The 21,589-nt window shown below is 41.6% G+C and overlaps 1 protein-coding gene across 9 annotated transcripts in view; it reads left to right on the top strand.

The window, feature by feature from the left end:
* The window catches only part of SEMA5B (semaphorin 5B), a 375,751-nt gene that overhangs the window by 78,064 nt on the left and 276,098 nt on the right, over positions 1 to 21,589 (top strand). For 8 of the 9 annotated variants that reach the window (XM_081188335.1, XM_081188332.1, XM_081188333.1 and 5 more), the window contains exon 2: positions 1,926 to 2,007. The exons of the other annotated variant lie outside the window; for it this stretch is intronic. The gene's annotated coding sequence lies outside the window, so the exon portion shown is untranslated. The remainder of the gene's footprint in view (positions 1 to 1,925; positions 2,008 to 21,589) is intronic. 9 annotated transcript variants of the gene reach the window in all.

The following is a 21,589-nucleotide window of genomic DNA, read 5'->3' as shown; positions in this document are numbered from 1 at the left end:
TGCACAGGGTGGGTCTTGACCCCCACACAAGCCAGAGAACTTTTAAGCTGTCTGCTTCCTTATCAGACTCTGGGAAGTGTGGTGCCCCAGCTGCTGCCTTTGCTTTGGCACCATTGAAAGCGATCACCCAAAAAAAGCTCAACAACTTTCCGCCACTGCTGATTGTCTAGACTTTCACTTCTTATTTAGAGATTTGTTTTCTTAATTAAAAACAAATCAAAACAAAACAAAACAGGGGTCATCTTATACATGGGAGTGTCTTATATATGGAAAAATACAGTATTTCTGTGCCAGGTTTCCTCACAGTGAAAAGAGCTTTTAGGCTTTCCTCCGTGTGTGTGTTTAATTTGTGCAGTGCCAGTTCACCGGCTGTCAAGTGTGTAAAGCTGCAATCGCACAGGTTAAATGTGCACAAGATGTGAGTTAACTGTACAAATAAATTGGATGAGCATCTTCATTTGTAATTGTACTCTTGTGGTTTTAGTTATTTTAAAAGATATCTGAATCGGGCTCATTCCTTTTCACAATAGAATGTATTTTAAAGAGTCAAAGCTGAATAAATTTACATGTATGTACCTAGAGGAGGCACTATCATGAACAGTTTGACAACTCCATTCTGAAGTACAAACACACCACACACCAGCCCTCATTTGCATGAACCATCTGCTTCTTATTTAGTATTTAAATTGATCACCACTAGAGATTTAATACAGTGGTAGCATCTATTTGTTCATCCTTTTGTTTTTGTAAACAATTATTCTGTAGTGTTTAATCAAGGATGGATTTTGTTTGATACGTTATGAAATTGAGTTATATATTGTGCCCATGATGATGATTTTTGGGAATCCTGTGCAGCATTTGTCCTGTTCTCCAAAGTTATGCAGAAGTGCTGGGTATTTCTTTGATCAAGAATGTCCTTTAAAGCTTCCAGCTTTATAGGCTGTTGACTAATTGTAGACTGAGAAACAACAGATTTTCAGAACTCCCATGTGTGAACAAGTGTTCTTTTAGAGGAGAATTTCGTCCAGTGAGTATGCCCTAGAGAAAATCTTGGACTTTGTAAACAGCAGCAAACCGTCTTCATGCTGCTCATCAAACCCTGGGGTAAAAAAATGAGACCAAATTGTTTTAAAGACTTGCCAGGAATTTTGTCAAGGGTAAAACAAGATATCACCAGCCAATTAAGTCTAATATTTCTTTGATGTACTGCATCTCCCTAAACAAATGCTGGAGCTATAGTTCTTCTATATAGCTATAGCTAATATTTATCCCTTACGATACTACCTGCGAATTATAATTCCAGGTGTTACCTTCACCCAACACTGAATAGCCATGAAGTGGTGCTCTAAGAGAAAATGACATCCTTTGTTAAATTTGGACAGGGAACTTTGGCTCTTCTGTCTGGGTGGATGGTAGAGGAAGAAGATCCGCTTCACCCAACAATTCAGGAATCTAAAATGTGGCACAGGTCTTTGGCACTTCCTTTTCAGAGGTTCTGCTGTGTCACAGCTGGCATTTAGCAAAGCCAGTACCAAGCGCTTTCCCCTATGGCAACATAGTCCATCTTGGAAAAGTTGTAGTGCTGGGTGAATGGGCCAGGGAAGCTCTTGAGACCCCAACCTGCATTGTTCCATTTGTTTATTGCACCATGGTTTCCCATTTTTGCTATGAGAAGTAGCTTGTAAGTCTCCCATTGAGGTGTTGACCAAGCATGAGGCCTGCTAAGCTTTTTAACAATATAATAGCATCAAATTATATGAGCTCATTTTCTGCAGGCCCTTGTGAGTTCTATATCTGGGCAGAGCAGCATCTCAAAACCTTCCGGAGTTAAAGAGCAAGGGTAGGGGTGAAATTCCTGCGGTTTCATGGACACAGCACAGGGGCTTCCCAATGGAGTGATGAATGCTCTCTTCTTTTCTCTTCAGCTCTAGGAGGTTCCAAGATTTGTTTGGCTCAAGACCCAATATGTGTGTCTCCAAGATGACTATTTGAAGAACATCATCTACAGTAAGCAGTCTGTCTTTCAATATATTTGCTAAAGGTAGCACCACATACACAGGATGTTGCTGTAAGAAGGAGCTTCACTGTACCATCTCCAAAATATGCCCCAGCTTCAGCTATGTGTTTCTTTTGGAAAAAGTAGACTATACTCACAGTAGAGCAAAGCTGCTATTCTGAGCACAAGCTGAACTACTAAATAGAGGGATGATAGTGTGTGTGTGTGTGTGTGTGTGTGTGTGTGTGTGTGTGTGTGTGGTTGAAAACTACAAAATGACTAATCATTGAAGTATTCTACAATTAAGTTCAGTTTCATGACCTGGCCTCTATACTAACAACCAGATGAGTTCACAATAAGATGTCAGACCTGCAAATGAGTTTGATGTCAAGGTTATGTAGATTTTCCAAATAATAATTGTGTCAGTGAAATGGTTGAGAGCTACAGGCATCTGTGCAGCCCTGGATATACATATATTATGGGTTTGTTTATTTATAAATTTGCATACCACCCTTCATCTGTAGCTTTCAGGGCTGTTCAAAATATAAAAACAAAGATAAATGCACAAAATGCACAATAAAAACAGGAACAACAACACACACACACACACACACACACACACACACACACACACTTCCCCATTCTTTCTCCCAACAGAGGTCATCATACAAAGTGTCCAAAGCAGTTTCTGGGCCCAAACTGCACCCAAATCCTGATAGAAGTTCAGTTTCCTCCATGAGCTCCTGGATCTGGTCCATGAACACAGCTCAATAATCTTGCTCAAGAAGGGGAGGTTGGCCTTTGGCCAGTAATTGCTTAGATTTTCTTAATCCAGAGAGGGTTTCTTGAGGAGTGGTTTTACCACTGCCTCATTTAAGCAGGCAGGGAACCCTCTTTCACAAGGAGACATTAATTACCTTCCTGGCCCAGCCAGCTGTCCACTAGCCAATAGGGGTAATTAAAGGGTAATTATAAATCTCCTAAATCATACTAAAAAACATTGCAGCAGCGTGCACTAAAAAGTACAGTGGAAATCATTAAAACATCATAAAATGCAGGACAAATTGACCAACTATGAAGAGGATTCTCTAGAATGCTTGATGAAACAAAAATGCTTCTCAACAGGTGGAGAAACTTCAGCACTCCAGTTGCTTGGCTAATTTCAATAGGAATAATGTTCCAAGGTATTCTTTGGAAAGCCAGGGTGCTGAACGGACCCTAAAGTGTTGGAGAGGGTGCTCAGGAGTGATTATGTTGATATTCCACTTCATCCTGCCATTGTGAGACTAGAGCATTGACAGGATCTATCCACTGGAAAATCTCCCAGAGCATTCAGTCACTGAGGGCAGATGGTCTGAATAGACCCCCACTGCTGCAGCGTGGGGTGCCGCAGTAGAAGCTTCAACTCCAAACTTCACCTTAGACAAGTATTTTGCCACTGCACTGAGCCAACCACACAGGTCCGTTGTGAACTGCTCTTTCAGATCTATGGGCAGTCTGAAGAGTGTTTGGGGAGTTGGAAATACAGTATGTTAAGCTGGTGGAAGGGCTCCTAGCTGTTTTATGAGGAACAACAGCTTTCTTGGTGCGTTGAACTTATCACTGTTGTAGTCAGTGCTGAACTAAACAGACTTCTGACAATCTTTATGTTCACCAGGGCAGAGGGCCAAATGGCAGATTGCTTCCTGCATTCATTTAGCATTCCAGAAGTTGAATTCCCATCCCTGTCATGCAATAATTCTTGTGCTGTGGATTGTTTTAGTTTCGAACCCTATGGGGATTGCCTATTTTTAAATTATTTTGGCAGTGATGCAAAGATCTGCAGTGGGACTCTGGATTCTTCCCTATCCCAAACCCCTGCTCCAGAGACCAGCATCCCACATTGATTGACTGACTGCTCTCAATAGGAAAGCATTTCAAAAGTTGTTTGCCAGTGGGTGAACTGCCATGGAATGGGCAGGAGGGCGTCAAAAGTTCTGTGGGGTTGTTTTACCTGTAATTAATCACTCAGCAGAAAGAAATCCATATAGGTTATGTGTGTGCGCTTCAAATAATTTTCTGTCTGTCTCCATCCTGGCCTGTAGCCTTTCTAGAAAGTTGTGGGAATGACAACAACAACAACAAAAAGTAGGGGGCAGTTTATCTAGTCCACAGGTCTTTTAAAGACAAAATCACAAACTTTTTATTTAACTCTCATTTTTACAGCCATACTACAACGTCAAAAGTTTTTACTAAGCAACTTCAGCAGGTTTCTTCTTAAAACAACACATAACTGCTGTTCAAATAAGTCAAAACATTTCTTCATCTCAGGTATAGCCTCAATTGCATGTACATTTTGATAATTGCATGTACCAAGTAGAGTTGGTGATTAAAGCAATTCAGGAACAAAGTTTTTCACATAAGTTCTTTAGAGATTAGAGCTTGAACACCGGCTGATAAACCTTTTATGACAGATCTCCATCATATGATTGGGCAATTAGTTTGTCATAATTTGACTGTAAGCCAGTCAATGTTGACAAAATTTCAGATGTTATATTTTAAGCACTTTGTGAACAAAGCTCGTAAATTGCAACACATATTTCTGTTGGCTTCATGCTTGCAAGATATAGGCAATGGCCAATTAAATATGCCTCCGAATGACGCATGATTGCACACATGCGCATGGCGCCGAACCCGGAAGTGAACTGAAAACATCCCTAAACACGCTGCTAAAAGGGTGGAACGGGGCCAGGGTGTGATTATGTGCACTATGCCAATGCACTCAGGGGTTGGGAACAGAACAAAATGGTTGTTGACTGTAATCAGAGAGCAATTGCTATATTTACAATACAGTGGTACCTTGGTTCCTGAACTCAGTCCATTTGACTTCCAAAATGTTCACAAACCAAGACGCGGCTTCTGATTGGCTGATTGGCCCCAGAAACAATACCGATAGCCAAAATGGATGTTTGGCTTCCAAAAAACGTTCGCAAACCGGAACACTTATTTTTTCGACATCCAGGAGCCGATTTGTTTGGGAGCCAAGCTGTTTGTGAACCAAGGTACCACTTTACATTGTTTGTCCCTAGTCTTATAAGCTAGCAATTCTACACAAGTACTTTAATTAATTTGCTTCATAATAATTTCTAGAATTATTTTAGTCATGATGTGGATTACTTCATATTGGATTTCAGTGCTGATGTGTTTAGCATTTGCAAGAATTGTTATCACAATTCCATGGAATTTTTGATATTTTTTCATAGAAAATAACTGTAAAAAGAGCCAGCTTGCCTCTACTCCTAATTGTTCACACCCTGAATCACCCCTGAAAGACAATTGATTGACATCTAAAAATTGAATTACTTCAGCAATACACTTCACATAATATTGGCTATTTTTTAATCACTTGATTACACATTTTTTTCTGAATTGTTTCTTTTGTTATCCAGAGAATTATCCATCGTACTTTTGTGGGCTATTGTATATTTAAGAAGAGAAACAAAGGCCTTCTTATTCTTATTTATTCTTATTCTCATTGTTAATTAAATTTGCATACTGCCCTGCCCTATACCCGTAGGTCCCAGGGTGGTTCACAGCTCAAAACTACAATATAAAAAACACAAAATATATAATAAAAATAAAAGCATATATAACCCCCCGTTCCACAACACATTTAAAGGGGCATGAGATGTTGTTGTCCTTCTAAAAATTATGCTAGAAATGTAATTATTATTATTTTTTAAATGGGTTTTTTTTTGGGGGGGGAGTCTCCCATTTATCCCTCACTACATAGAAATCCCACCAGCTGCTATTTGCATCTAAACAAGAGAGACCAGCACCAAATACCGTTTAAAACTAAAGCTAGCGATCAAGTCAGCTGGAAATGAAAGAAGCGTCACATTTCGGCTGGTACTCAGTTCACATCCTGTGCATATGCACAGTTGTTGAGGGGGATGTGTCACACACACCTTCCGTAGATTAACTTGGCACCTCTGACAATGGCTATTCTTAGCATCACAATTCCACCACTGTTATGCTTTTAAATCTCCCAGACAAGTACTGCATGTACAAGACAGCACCGAACAACACAACTGCCTTAGTGATGAGTTAAGGGCGGAAGGAACAGCACAGCGGTGGTGCTACTTACATAGGCCAGACCAGGTTACATGAATGTTTTTGTTTGTATGTTCTCAGCTTGCAGACTGCTGAATCCACTTACCTCTTGAGCAATCTAGGACTATTGATTGTAGGATGGTATCAGGGAGTCCACAGTTCATAGTACACATTAGAACATGAAGGTGGATCCTGCACATGTCTGAGAAAGGATGAGTTAAAGGGAGATAATGACAGAGTTGTATTGTCTTATAAAAGGTGTGTAGAAAGTAGATAGGAAGCAGTGTCTGACCCTTCTCTCATAATGCCAAAACTGGTAATCCAGTCACGCTCCAGAAACTCAGGACAAGACAAAAAGAAGTCCCCCTTCACACAATACACAATCCGACTATGGATTCCACTCCCGCAGGATTTAGCAATGGTCACCAGCAGGGACTGCTTTAAAAGCAGATCAGACAAATTCCTGGAGGATATGGCCATCGATGGCTACTACAGATACTATGGTAACGTATACTAGAAGAGTTAGGATTTGATATCCCACTTTATCACTACCCTAGGGAGTCTCAGAGCGGCTAACAATCTCCTTTTCCCTTCCTTCCCCACAACAAACACTCTGTGAGGTGAGTGAGGCTGAGAGACTTCAGAGAAGTGTGACTGGCCCAAGGTCACCCAGCAGCTGCACGTGGAGGAGTGGGGAATCGAACCCAGTTCACCAGATTACGAATCCACTGCTCTTAACCACTACACCACATTGGCTCCAAGATCAGAGGAGCCTTGCTTCTGAAAACCAGTTTGCTGAGAAACATGGCACTCGAGTTGTGTCCTGCCTGTGGGCTTCCCACATGCGTCTTGTTCATGAATATGAGAACAGGATGCTGGACTAGAAAAGAATCAGAAAGAGTGGATACCCTGTCCCCCCTTTTTTGTTTTTGTTTTTTTCCAGGCCTTCCCATCTTTAGTCTGGACCATATGGGCCTTTGGTGTGATGCAGCATTGCTCTTAGGTTCTTTCTCAAAAGTCCCACAGTAGGAGTTATTCCAAACTTTCCTAGCCTGCTGTCCAGCAGGTGTTTGGGACTCTTAATTCCCACCTGCCCCTGCCAGCATTGTCCGGTGGTTAGGAATTACGGTAATTGTAGTCCAAAACATCAGGATGGTGCCAAGCTGGGGAAGTCTTACTCCTAAGTGGCTACAGGGTTACATTATTCACTGCTTTGTATTACTTTTCTATATTTTCAAGATCTCAAAGTAGCTGTTTTACTACAAAGGAATTTCAGAAATAGACTGGAAAGAGAAGCTGCTGAATTGCAACTCATTACCAAACTCAAAACCATGGAGAGACCTGGTTTGAACAAAGACATTGGATTCTTATCTCATTATACATGACTAAGCCATTTTTCACCTTCTCACCCCTTGCCTTTTCCTGGAAGACCTATTGCAGTCGTTAAGAGTCGTCAACAGGCTCATCTCAGCTATCTGCCAATCTCCCATTCCCACCACCCTTCTGAGTAACACCCCTCCCCACCTTCTCACTATATAGAAGGATCTGGCAACTTCTGTTTCAGTGTATCTGAAGAAGTGTGCATGCACACGAAAGCTCATACCAAGAACTAACTTAGTTGGTCTTTAAGGTGCTACTGGAAGGAATTTTTTTATTTTTTCTATATTTGTTGTTTTTGTTTAGTTGTTCAGTCCGACTCTTCGTGACCCCATGGATCAGAGCACTCCAGGCACTCCTGTCTTGCACTGCCTCCCACAGTTTGGTCAAACTAATGCTGGTAGCTTCAAGAACACTATCCAACCATCTCGTCCTCTGTCGTCCCCTTCTCCTTGTGCCTTCCATCTTTCCCATCATCAGGGTCTTTTCTAGGGAGTCTTCTCTTCTCATGAGGTGGCCAAAGTATTGGAGTCTCAGCTTTAGGATCTGTCCTTCCAGTGAGCACTCAGGGCTGATTTCCTTCAGAATGGATAGGTTTGATCTTCTTGCAGTCCATGGGACTCTCAAGAGTCTCCTCCAGAACCATAATTCAAAAGCATCAATTCTTCGGCGATCAGCCTTCTTTATGGTCCACTTTTCTTTATATCTTCTATATACAGTGGTGCCTCGCAAGACGAAATTAATCCGTTCCGCGAGTCTCTTCGTCTAGCGGTTTTTTCATCTTGCGAAGCAACCTTAGTAGCGGCTTAGCGGATTAGCGCTATTAGCGGTTTAGCGGCTATTAAAGGTTTAGCGGCTATTAAAGGCTTAGCGGCTATTAAAGGCTTAGCAGATTAGCGGCTAAAAGGCTATTAGCGGCTTAGCGGCTTAGAAAAAGGGGGGGGAGCAAAAAGAAATCGGAACACTCGCAAGACGTTTTCGTCTTGCAAAGCAAGCCCATAGGGAAAATCGTCTTGCGAAGCAGCTCAAAAACGGAAAACCCTTTCGTCTAGCGGGTTTTCCGTCTTGCGAGGCATTTGTCTTGCGGGGCACCACTGTATCTTCCTCATATTGCAGGCTATACACACCTGCTTCTTAATAAATGATGCTATTTACATGCACTTTGTGCGCGAAGCTACCCTGAGTGGAGCACACAGTGAGAGGGAAGTCTCACAGACATTAAGAAGTGCCATCAAAGCCCCTTAGGAGCACAGTTCAAATGAAGTGTATCAATCTTTCTGCCTTTCTCACAAACACACACTTTGATGCAGTTTGCTTCTAAAGCATAAATATTGGATCTGGGTGTGAATTTGGTGGTGTGGTTTTTTGAATTGATTTACAGGAGTGGTGCTGAACAATAAAATCTGGAGTGCTTGCTCTAAGCTTTTTTGCCTAAAGCTTCTGCACGCTTGTAAAATTATTGGGTTCTTTTGAGCTCCTGTTTTTGAAACCACAATAAACAAGCGCTAGTGAGAATTAGAAGGGATCTGCCTAGATTTATTTATTTTTAATTTGTGTTTATTAAATTGCCATGAATGCTGATTAACCAATTTTCCTCACACAGTGTTTATTTTTTGTTTCAGCTCTTTGCGTGCAAATGAGACCAGCCAGAGTGTTTTTGATAGATTGTGTGAGAATCTGGCAGAGACCATAGCATGAAATGAATGACCCTTTATGGCCTGAGTGAAATGTTGCTTTTGTAAGGCCTAATTGTAAATTTTGACCATTTCCTATTATGATGTTCTTTCCCCTTCTCCCTGCTAGCTCCTTCCTTGTCCTATTCATTTTATTTATTTTACGGCAACACATTAACCAGGTCAGCCTCCAAACAGCAATAGCTATTTTCTCCTACAGTTTTGCTTTTGTCCTCTGCAAAACACTACCATACCTATAATAATATAAGATGTTATTCCATAGATAACCCTGTTGAAGGAGGATATTAGAGATGCCTGATTTTCTCTACTGACATCCTCCAAGCAATATTTACTATCACAGTTTATTGATTTACTGCTGTGCAGCTTTCAATCCTTTCTTCTTTTTAATAGAGTTGATAGCTTTTTTCGTTTTTTTTATTTTTCTACGGCCATGACATACACTTGCACCTCTCCATCAGGATTTTATGTGCCAGCTGATTTTTAATAACTGCATGGTTGCTGCTAAGATTAATCCCTCTTTACAACAGTGCCTCTTTTCTAAAGAGCCTTCGCAGCTGATTAGGGCCACAAATAACTCGTCAAAACAAAGTTGGCAGTGTTTGATGTGCTGTGAGCTTGCAGTTATTGCCCTTTTAATGATGCATTGGTGTGTACTTCCAGCTGTGCAGCAGCAGTGCATGGTCCCTGGCAGCTGTTAGATAGCTCATCAAATAGCTGTTGAGCATCATCCCCTATTTGTCATAAAACTAAATGTGCCACCAGGGTTAGGAGGCTATTGACAACTGCTCCTCTCTTGCTTTACCATAGCTACCTTCTGACATGGTAATTAAGGAGGAGTTATTGTTAGCTCATAGCAGTTTTTGTTTCTTCCCCTTTCTTTACAAAGGAGCTGCTATCAAATTATCTCTGCCAGGAGATGTGAAACTTGAAATTTACTAAGCTAGCCTTTGCCCAACCAGTTATGTGATCTGTAGAGCTTGTGGCCACCAAATCAAACACAGCCCACCAATCATGTATTGCTATCCACCAGGGGCACAATAAACTCCCATGTTTGGGCTACCTGACAAGTCTTTGGCAGCCCTTTCCATTTTTACAGTCCCTTGAAAGGAAGTTAAAACAGCCTATTGTGCCTTTGCTGGGCCATCAGAGATGGTTGGTCGGCTGAGTTTGACTTTGTCGGCTAATGTAGCTCCAGTAGGAAAGGGCTTAAAGGTCTTTGTGTCAACTATCTGCAACAAATTTGGAAAGGATCACAGTTTAGACTCCAGTCTAAAGCAGTGTAGGTTCCTGTGTACCCTGCCATAAGCCTGCTTTTGCCCTTTTATCCTGTGTCTACATTGGTTCATTGATCATTCCTGATCACTTGGCTTTAAGCTTTGCTCCAGTTTTCCAGTCACTGATTTTGGGTTTCTGTCAAGGCTTATGCGTCTAGTTTAGGACTTCATGCTTTTTGTTGCTGCCTCAATCCCAGATTGTCCCTTGGTTGTGGTTTAGATTCTGATCTCTTGACTCTCATCCCATTATGATTGCCACAGATGGACCACAGATTCCCTCTCTTTGACTCCAGGAAATATTCCTCTAATTTTGCTATACCACTTGTAGCCTGTGGGATTATAATTCTGTATTGGTGGCCTGGCTTCTCATGTCATAAATAAATAATAGATTTTAAGCCTCCACAGTTTCCTGCTATTTCTATGGGAGTGTATTCTTGGCCTAAAATAGATCTTAGAGTAAGCTTGAACTAGTACTATTGACTTTAAAAACTTATACTGCATATTATTGGTTTTGGAGGTATTTTCTTTCTTGTAACCATGCTTGGGAATAGGAAGAAAAGTGTGTGCGTGCATATATTAATTATAAATTTCCCTTTAAGTAGTACACATATTTGTATGCATTTGGTCAGTTAATTTGTTTTAAGAATTTTATTTCTTTCCCTGAAGTATGCTAAGAGGCCCAGTGTGATGTCGTGGTTAGGGTGTTGGATGCAGGTGGTGCTGTGGTCTAAACCACTGAGCTTCTTGGGCTTGCCAATCAGAAGGTTGGCGGTTTGAATCCCTACGACGGGGTGAACTCCTGTTGCTCTCTCCCAGCTCCTGTCCGAAAGCACACCAGTCCGAAAGCACACCAGTGCAAGTAAATTAATAGGTACCACTGCGATGGGAAGGTGAACAGCGTTTCCTTGTGCTCTGGTTTCCATCACAATGTTTTGGTTTAGTCATGCTGGCCACATGACCCAGAAAACTGTCTGTGGACAAACACTGGCTCCCTCGGCCTGAAAGTGAGATGAGCGCCGCACCCCATGGTTGCCTTTGACTGGACTTAACCATCCAGGGGTCCTTTACCTTTACCTTTTACCTTAGGGTGTTGGATTTAAAATCGGGGCACAGCCAATTCAAATACCTGTCCAGCCACAAAGTACAATGGGTAACCTTGGCCACAGTGCCCATCTCTCAGCACAGTCTATCACATAAAGTTGTTACAAGGGTAAAAGGAACTTCTTGGAGAAAAGGAACGGTAAAAATGTAACAACAAAAATGAGAATAAAATGTAATAATAAATAAGAAGCTGTGAAACAGAGAAGATTTTTGGGTGCTGGCATTGGCAGGAAGCTTGCACTTAAAAGCACCACATCTCATTTGACTGAAAAGCCATCTACCTCTGCCCACTCCTTCATAAGCAGCTGCACACATTTGCTATTGCATCCTGTTAGCAGCAAAGCAGAAGAGTTTGGGTGACAACTCTCATTAAGGTGGCATGCCCGGTGAAAATGTCTTTGCCACTTAAGCTTCCTACTTGCAGCGTGTGCTGTTTCTGTCGGGCTCTGCTGTTATTTATAGGGCACCTGTCACAATCATGTTTAGAGAGAAGCCTTGTCTGCGTTTTATGCAAGTTCTCTGCTTTTTTGGGGATGGGGGAGGCAGGATTCTGCCTGAACAGGGAATGGATTATGTAGCAATGCTTACTTTATTTTGTGGGAACACACATTCAAATATGGAGCACATGTTGCGTCTTGTAACATTTCCTCCCGTTTGTAGAACATATGTATTTATTGCCCATTGCCTAGAAGTGGATAGGATGTGTGCTGGTTTAATGTTCTGCAAATTTTTATCTTCAGTACTACAGACCAATGAAAGCATGATTATTGCTACTTGAGCCTCGTTTATAGTATATTTCATTTTCATTGGTAAAGTGCCAGTGTGAGATGGCAGATTGACATCCTGAGTTGCTCTGTGCTTTATGTTAAATCTCTTGCTATAGTGTGCCAGAGCTTAGTTTATTTAAATATTTGAATCAATCACACCCCCTTCCTTACCCCCCCCCCCACTTTGGAGGACTGAGTCTAAGTTTCGCTGCAAATGTTGTGGCTCCATCTTTTAACTATTTCAGGTGCGTCATCTTAAAACTCAAAGGTGTTCTTCAGAGAACTGAAAATGATTTGAAATAAAATTGCTGCTCGTATTGGCCTGGCTCAGATGATCATTCCAGGCTCCATCAACCACAGTTTATGAAGCTATGAAAGAGTCTTTGTGCTGAGCGCTTCTTCCACGTCCCACCCCTTCATATGCCGACTTCACTTCACGGATTCTGATTTACGTTCGCCTAGAGTTTCTTGTTATGTACAAATAGGAAAACCTGGTCTTAATGTTGGTTAGCAAATCAGACAGGTTAATGTTGGTTAGCAAATCAGACAGGTTAATAGGCATTTCAATTTTTTTGTATTGTCTCAAAGCAAAATCCACAGGACCATTGTCCATAGTGGGTCAAATGATAATAGATAGGCACACCATGAAAAACTAAACTTGTCTCAAATCACTTTCAGTTCATTAAATCCCCCCCCCCCCAAAAAATCTTTAATCTCTTGAGTCTAGGCTGACCAAATTAGGAATGGATTTTTAGAGATTAGACCCAAAATTTGTTTCTATGTTACCCTTCACCTGAGGTTCACGGAGTGGTTTACGATATAACAGCTTGTGCCCCATTTTAAACCTGTTCACCTCATTTTTATCCATGTGAGTTGAGAAAGTAAGTGGAGTAATATGTCAAGTTACCCAAGTCAGACATTATTTCTATTAACCTTAAAGACATTTCTCGAAGTGCCTTCATTAGCTAGTATTTGGAGCCTATATTTAACTGGGCACAGTGCAGAAATGCTTAGACTGCACAGTCTTTGTACAATTCTGTTTGTCTTACACTAGCTCTTGGCTCAGTTTGCCAAATATGATTCTGCAGCACCCAAAACCCAGCCTAAAAGCCCTGATTAAATTTCAGGTAGAACTGGGTCAGGCAGTAATGTATTGCCATAGTAGCAGCATTTTCAGGAGTGGATGCATATTCAAGGGCAGCAAAACACTCAAGGATACAGCTAAGTGAAGGTGAAAATAAACAATTAAACTGTGGTTTCTGAGGGGGAAATGTCTCCACTGCTGGTTCTCATTGTGACTAGCCAGGTAAAGAGCACGCTGTTCTGTGGGTTCTATCTCATTTTTGATAGCCACATTGATGCATAAGGTAGCTTCTACGGGGTACAATGAGGGCAAGAATATACATGGCCTGTCTTAATGTGATATTGGCAGAATAATGTACACCTGAAAGTTAGGGCTTGTCAACACTTTCATTCGTCCAGTGTCTAGAAAGCACGGGTGTGGACAGTTTTCAGTTTGTCCCGCTGCTTTCCCCGGGAAATCTCCCTCTTTCCTGCTGAATCATAGCAAATGTTAATCCGGAGGAAACCCAGTTGATGTTTGCTTTGATTTAGCAGTAAAGAGGGAGTTTTCCTGAGGGAAAGCGGCAGGCCCAAGCAGTAGTGTGGATGAGCCATTACTGTGGCAAGGAGCAGGAAGAGAGGAAACTGTACTATCTGACCTGCTTTCCTTTTAGTCTTCTCCTTGCAGACTGAGACAATCTGGTGTCTCTGAAGTCCACGATATTTCTGGTGGATGCCATTAAATTAAGGCCACTCTTGAGTTTTTTTTTTTTTATTTTTATTTGTTAATTTGCATTTTTGCCTGTTTAATGTACTCTGTATATAAACTGCAATGGCTGGCAGTGGATTCAAATATCTATTGATACCTTTTCCTTTAACCTTGTTTTTTATTTTAAGACAAACGGGGCAACTTCTCCTTCCTCTTCACTTTATTTTGTAAGAAGCCTCTACTTAGGTGTGTATACTTCGATATACCAGTATCATACTGACTGAGAAATGCAAACAGTTAATCAGAGAGATGCAGTGCTAATGCTACACTGTCAGTATCTTCCTTTGGGAAGTGACAGCTTTGAAAATTGCCTTAGTGAGACATGCGGTGACCTTGAACATGCCTTACTTCTTCACAGTGTGCACAACACAAAATAAATACTCAATTCCTTTTTGAGATTTGTCTCCTTTATAATTTTGACTTTTGGGTTGGCAATGTACTCCGTAGTGCATTTTTGTACGCAAGGATTACAGCACCTTTAAGCCTCTCTTGTGTTGTTTATGTTTACATCTTATAATGGTGAAAATGAAAAGGAAGAAGTGGAGGAGAGTCATTTATAATATGAGTGGGCATATTAGCCAACACTGCTTTTACACTTTTTCATCACAAGCCCAATTGAAGCAAGAGCTGGAATTCTGTTTAGCAAATATTTTTCAAACAAACAAACCAACCAACCAACCAACCAACCAACCAACCTCTGGAGGTAAGAGGAGAGTTTGCTACAATAGATTTTAAACAGCTTTATGACTCTGCTGTTAATATGTGTTTAGGGAGATATTAAAATGCAGATCATCAATCGGATAAGGCATAACATCATCTTCAGAGTTATTAAGGTGTATTGGCTGAATGAATTTGCAGTCCCTACAGGAGTGGATGTAGTGAAATGGTCTGTGTGAAATGGTACCAGGTGCAGAGGAAGCATCTTTAATTGAGGTGCATGAGTTAGAGTCCAACAACACCTGGTGGGCCAGACATTCACCACTCGTCCTCCAGTAAGTTATCCAAGCTGGTTTCAACTTTGTGTGGGCTCCTCTGTGATTCCTTTGTGTGGTGCCTCCTCTTTGCAGCTTCTTTCTCTGTTTCTCAATCTCTTACCCCTCTGTTCTGCTGTTGGTTGATGGGTGGGGCTTCCCTGCTCACAGCAATGGGGGAGAGAGGAGGGCAGGGTGACACCACCCATGTGATGTTGTGAGTGGAGAAGAGGAAAGGGGAGCAGTGAGGAGACTGCATGACTTCTGCTGCTGACCTGCATGTGGTCTTCACATGTGGTCTTCAAGATGTTTCTGGCTGACAACTCCCATGCCTTCTGGGAGCTTCCTATGAATGCTGTTTGGAAATGGTGTCTGGTATTGGGTGGAGGGAACATATCTGACTACAAGCTTATTCTAGGCACAGTTCTAAGGTAAAGGGACCCCTGGCCGTTAGGTCCAGTTGCGGACAACTCTGGGGTTGCGGCGCTCATCTCGCTTTACTGGCTGAGGGAGCCTGCGTACAGCTTCCAGGTCATGTGGCCAGCATGACTAAGCTACTTCTGGCGAACCAGAGCAGTGCACGGAAGCGCCATTTACGTTCCTGCCGGAGCAATACCTGTTTATCTACTTGCACTTTGACGTGCTTTCGAACTGCTAGGTTGACAGGAGCAGGGACTGAGTAACTAGAGCTCACCCCATCGCAGAGATTCGAACCACCAACCTTCTGATTGGCAAGCCCTAGACTCTGTGGTTTAGACCACAGCGCCACTTGCATCCCACTAGGCACAGTTCTAACTGCTGGTTTTGAGGTCTAAAATCATAACTATCTTCCAATTGGATATCTATCTATCATTTATCTATCTCATTTATATTCCACCTTTCCTCTATGGAGCTCAAGGTGACATACCTGGTTCTCTTCCTCTCAATTTTATCCTCACAACACCCCTGTGAAGTAGGTTAGGCTAAGATATTGATTGGCCCAAGTTTACCCAGTGAGTTTCATGTTTGAGCATTTGAACCCTGGTCTCCCAGGCTGTAGTCCAAAGCTGTAGCCACTACACCACTTTTTGCATAATATTAAGGCTTTTGTTGTAGGCCCAGCTCTGAACTTTCCTGCCTTCTGAAGTGAGGGACCTGATTATCAGTGTCAGGGCCTTATTGTTAGTGGTGCCCTGTTTATGGAACTTCCTCTCCATGACCATTCGCTTAGCACCTTTCTTTAGTGATTTTGACAAATACATCTCTTCATCCAGGCATTTAGTTCTGCCTGAACTTTAAAGGTCTTTGTTTGGATTAATTTTGTTGCTGCTTTATTGCATGTGATTATGCCTTAATATTGGTGAACTGTTTTTGTTTTTCAAAAGTTAGGACGGGAAGGAAGGTAAGAAAATTTGACCTCAGATTGGGAATTGGAGAGATCCTTGGAGCAGGTTTTCTGGATGCCTTGGTATGCTTAACAGCTTGTGGTGAGACAGAAGACGAACAGGGACTTTGTATGTACATTCCATGCCAACACAAATGTTCTGCCACAAATGTCAGGTAGACTTTCCAAGTGTTGACATGGTGTGTTGTACATATAAAGTCCCTGTTTGTCTTCTGTCTCATCACAAGCTGTTAGGCATACTAAGGCATCCCAGATTACCTGCTCCAAGGATAAGCTACTTGGCATCCACCGAAGATCCTGATATTGTGTCACTTTATAGGAGGTTGGTGTGGCTCAGATAGTTTGCCATTGCTCTGATTCTTCAAGTTAATGTCATCTTTCACCCTCCATTATCTACCTCCAGTAGATTGTCTAATATATAATATAAATATATTGTACATTTTACAAGAAAAACCTCCAAAACTTTGGGAGAGCTGCTTAATTTTTTGAAACGAGGGTGGGAGGGAGAGAGTACAGTGGTACTTTGGGTTAAGAATGTAATTCGTTCTGGAGGTCCATTCTTAACCTGAAACTGTTCTTAACCTGAGGTACCACTTTAGCTAATGGGGCCTTCTGCTGCCGCCGCACCGCCACCGCACGATTTCTGTTCTCATCCTGAAGCAAAGTTCTTAACCCGAGGTACTATTTCTGGGTTAGCAGGGTCTGTAACCTGAAGCGTCTGTAACCCGAGATACCACTGTATTAAAAATGTAAATCTGTTTCTTCCTGTGACCCCTTGGAATGTCAGTTTGGAACCACTATCTTCACCTTCTAACATCTTTCTTTGGTACCAGTTTAACATTGGCTTGGAATAGTCCATGTAAATCCTCCAACTTTTTGTGCTTTATTTTGGTAACATTATTTACAGCTGCCTTGCTTTGTCTCCAGTCTTTCAAAATGTGTGCATCTTTTCCAGAGGATGTGCTAGGCTAGTGCAGCTTGTGCAGAATGAAGTGAGAATCAATGACTTGTAAGTGTACTCACTGAAGGCTTGTCTGAGAGCCAGCTGATGCCCTCCACGATAAGCTGCCAAAGTGACTCTCAGAAGGCTCTGGAGGGAATGCAGATTCGTTTGAATCATTTCCCTTAAACTCAGATAGGGAAATGTTCTTTCCCATTAAGATCAAACACCCACAGTTCTCTTGTTTCAAGAAAACACCTTCTGAAGTTCAAACCCTGAAGATCTTACGATGATTTTCTTAATTAGACTCTTGCTTAACGAAAGAATTAAATATGTTCGTGGGAGGACTTTTGCTGTTTCCCGCCACCCGCACCCTGAAGATACCGGGTATGCAAAAGAAGGAAGAGTGTTAAAAGAGAACTGGTTTAAAAGACCAGCACTGTAAAATTGAAACAGTAGGATTCGGCAAATGATGGTGCATAGGATTGATGGTGGCAAAGTTGACACCAGCTATTGTTGTTTAAATACTTAGAAGTATAACCACGTACTGGCTAAGATATGCTTAAACAAATAAAGAGAAAAATAAGACTGAAAATGAAACAGTCTGGTTAAGATTTCACTTAAAATATACTGTAGGCTTTTCACCATTTCCTGTTGATGAATAAAATTGAGACGGTGATGAGCTTGGGCAAACAAGGAGCTTCAACTTTATTATTGCTTTAACCAGAATAGACTGCCTGCAATTCTCTGAAGAAGAATATAATTGTTGCAAGGATAATGTTCCACAAGGGGACAGAAGGAGGAAGATCCCTAAAGGTTACTAAATCTGCCTCTTTTGTGTCTGACTTTGATGCATGACTTTCCTTTTCTCCTCTCTCTCAATCTCCTATCCTTTTCCTTTGGAACTTCAGTATTTGTGTTGGAACTGTCTGTGACTTCTCCCGCCTGAATGCCAGTCTCTTTGCTGCATCTTTCCAGCACCTGCAAGTTCTCTCCTTGGTTTTTACAGCAACCTTCTCCAACCTACCTCTTTCCGTATGTTTTGTGTCGGGATTATGTAGTCCAGCAACATTTGAGGACGTAAAGTTAGGGGAGAATACACACTCTGGCTATCTCTCATGTGACCACCTTCCCCTTTCCATTCTCAAACCTGACCACATTTGACCTTGGTGTGGAAAGGAAAGGGAAAAGCAAGTCCTCTCCTACAAATCCAAAATATCAGTACAAGGCTTCTATTGCAGGCTAGCTGGAGCCTTGAACATGAGTGACAAATCCTGCCAGGGGCTAGGATGCACTTTTGATGAAAGTTTTCCCTGTGTCTAGTAGGTATTAAGAGTAATACAAGTAAAATGGGGCTACAATGAAGGAAAACGTGTTACAGTCAAACCTCGGTTCTTGAACGGCTACGTTTTCGAATGTTTTGGCTCCCGAACAACAAAAAAGCGGAAGTGAATGCTCTGGTTTTCGAACGTTTTCCGGAACCTGAACATCCGACACAGCTTCCGTTTTGAGTTTCCCTATTGAATTGAGGCTTCCACTTTCAGTTTTTGAATGTTTTGGAAGTCGAACGGTCTTCTGGAACAGATTACATTCGAAAACCGAGGTTCCACTGTACTGAAAATTAGAATAGAGCAAGTGGCAGTTGACCAGAACCTGCGGACAAGTAAACCAAAATCAGATTATCTTATCCTTGCTTAATTAAGCAATTTCAGCCGCTTAGGTCTTAAACAGGGATACACCTGCATTTCCTGGTAGGACTGGCAGAGACCACTGTTAGAAATCTTGGAGAGCCATTGCCAATCAGTGTCAGCAATCGTCTGATTCAGTATAAGGCAGCTTTCTATGTTCCTGAGTGAAAGTCTCATGCCTGCCTTCTGTGCTCATTAGTGAACGTATAGTAGCGTATATTTTGCTAAGGATGCTGTGAAAGGTTAAGAATCTTGTCTCTCTTCAGCAGTTGAAAGCAGAAGAGGAAGAGCTGTAAGAGAGACTCCTTGAACTACAACTGTGCTGTGGTTTCAGAGTAAAAGCACTTAATAGTTTTTTCAGGTTGGTGTTTGAAAAGCTTGACACTCCCAACAGGGTGTATTTATGCAAAACATGGTTACATTGTGAGGTGTGCAAAATTCCAGTTGGTAGGTTAATTCATTTTGTAAGGATTTACTAAATACCTTCCCAGAATTTTTTTTTATGACAGCTGATTTGATCGGTTTCACAAAGTATGTGTGGCTGTCTTCATGACGGCAGTACTTATGATACACATGTTAATAAGTAGGGAGCAAGTTCCATGTGAGTGCAGTAAGGCTTCCTTTTGCTTGAGTTGAAAGTCAACAAAAATATTTACTCTAGCTTTCCTTTTTTGAATATAGGATGCATTCAGTATAGGATGACAGAATCATAGTGATGGGTGAACTGCCTTCTTTTCTATGTGGAAACAGATAATAGAATTGAAAGGGACCTGAGGCTCATCCAGTCTTACGCCCTGCAATGCAGGAATATACAGCTGTCCTTTTATGGGGATTAAACCTCCAACCTTGGCGTTATCAACAGCATGCTCTTACCAACTGGAAAAGAGCCCCTTTAGGTGCGTTTCTCTAGTTCTGTTTGTACTTTGAGCCTTACATTTGAGATAAACAATCAATTGATATTGCACCCAGTTGTTATGCACTTGGCACATTCACTGCTGAATTTAATTATTTTTAAAATGTTGCTAATTTTTTAAAAACCGCTTTTTATTAATGATGTCAAATATTTATTGTAAACTGCTTAGAGATTTTCTTACAATCAAGTGAGATACACACACACACACACACACATATATATATGAGAGACATATTTTGAAGCATGTAATTATGAGTTTGGGTAACATTGCTACAGAATACTATTTTTATTCTGTGAAAGTTTCATGGAACAAGACAAAAGCAGTCTTATTTTAAAGATTCAGTACATTTCCCCAATCTTCTTAGTTCTACACAACCACAACTTTGGGTACACAGACTTGTTGCCTCTCCTGCCCCCAATTTTGTATCCCAGAGGTTCCCAAACTGTGATGCTAAAGCAAGAAAAGGGGGGCTACCCGTATGCTACCCTTATGCTATTCATATAATCGGTTACCAGTAATCAATATATTCACATATGCTCACACATAACAGGGCTTACAGTGATTTTTATAAATCCATTTGAATCAAGAAAAGCTTTTGCCTAAGCTAACTGCAAACTACTTAGAACAGCAAGTCCAGAGCCGACCTTTTACCTAGAAACATCCTTGTACCCTAGAGGAAAGGGGAAGCCATGAATCAGAAGGCGCTGGTACAAAACTCCCCCTCAGATGCAGGCTAAAATGGTCCACGAAACAGGAAGGGCCAAACCACAAAAAGTCCCTACATGAGGCAGAATGCATAAGGGGAGGTAGCGCCAGGAGATTCCTTCCCTGAGTCTCATTTCCCCGTTCTGTCAGAACTAGGGAAAAGGTCAGAATGTGCATCATTGTGCAGACAATGGAAAGCAGAAGTTGGGAGTGAACTCTGTACACGGCTAGGGGCATGGCAAGAAGCGCTAATTGGTTATTTTTCGCTGGCGTGCGTGACCGTCTCATGATTGTCTCATGATCTGTGATTTGCTCAGGTATATAACCTCAGGATTTGTATGCTTCGGGGTCCCAGTCTTTTGGAAAAGATTCCAACTGGGTCCATTATTGCTCAGCAATAAAACCTCACCTTCTTTTTCTCCAAAATTGCTGTGTCTGTCTGATCCTTGTTCCACCCTAAGTGGGTACCACTATATTTTCACGTGCTTCAATGCATAGACCAGAAGTGGTCCATGAACTTCATACAGGTGGTCCACAGCCCTGTCTGATTTGATTATTCATATTGATTTTTAATTGTATCTTTGTTGCTCCTTTTATTTCTTAAATAGCATTACAGTGGTACCTCGCAAGACGAATGCCTCGGAAGACGAAAAACTCGCAAGATGAAAGAGTTTTTCGTTTTTTGAGTTGCTTCGCAAGACAAATTTCCCTATGGGCTTGCTTCGCAAGACGAAAACGTCTTGCAAGTTTGTTTCCTTTTTCTTAAAACCGCTTGAAGAGGTGCAGTTGCGACTTGACTGTGCTTCGCAAGACGAAAAATTCGCAAGACGAAAAAACTCGCAGAATGAATTAATT

The sequence above is a fragment of the Podarcis bocagei genome (assembly GCF_964188305.1).
Source record: "Podarcis bocagei genome assembly, chromosome: 1".
Classification (NCBI taxonomy): domain Eukaryota; kingdom Metazoa; phylum Chordata; class Lepidosauria; order Squamata; family Lacertidae; genus Podarcis; species Podarcis bocagei.
The sequence above is the reverse complement of the archived record's forward strand: the minus strand, read 5'-3'. Positions and strand labels throughout refer to the sequence as shown.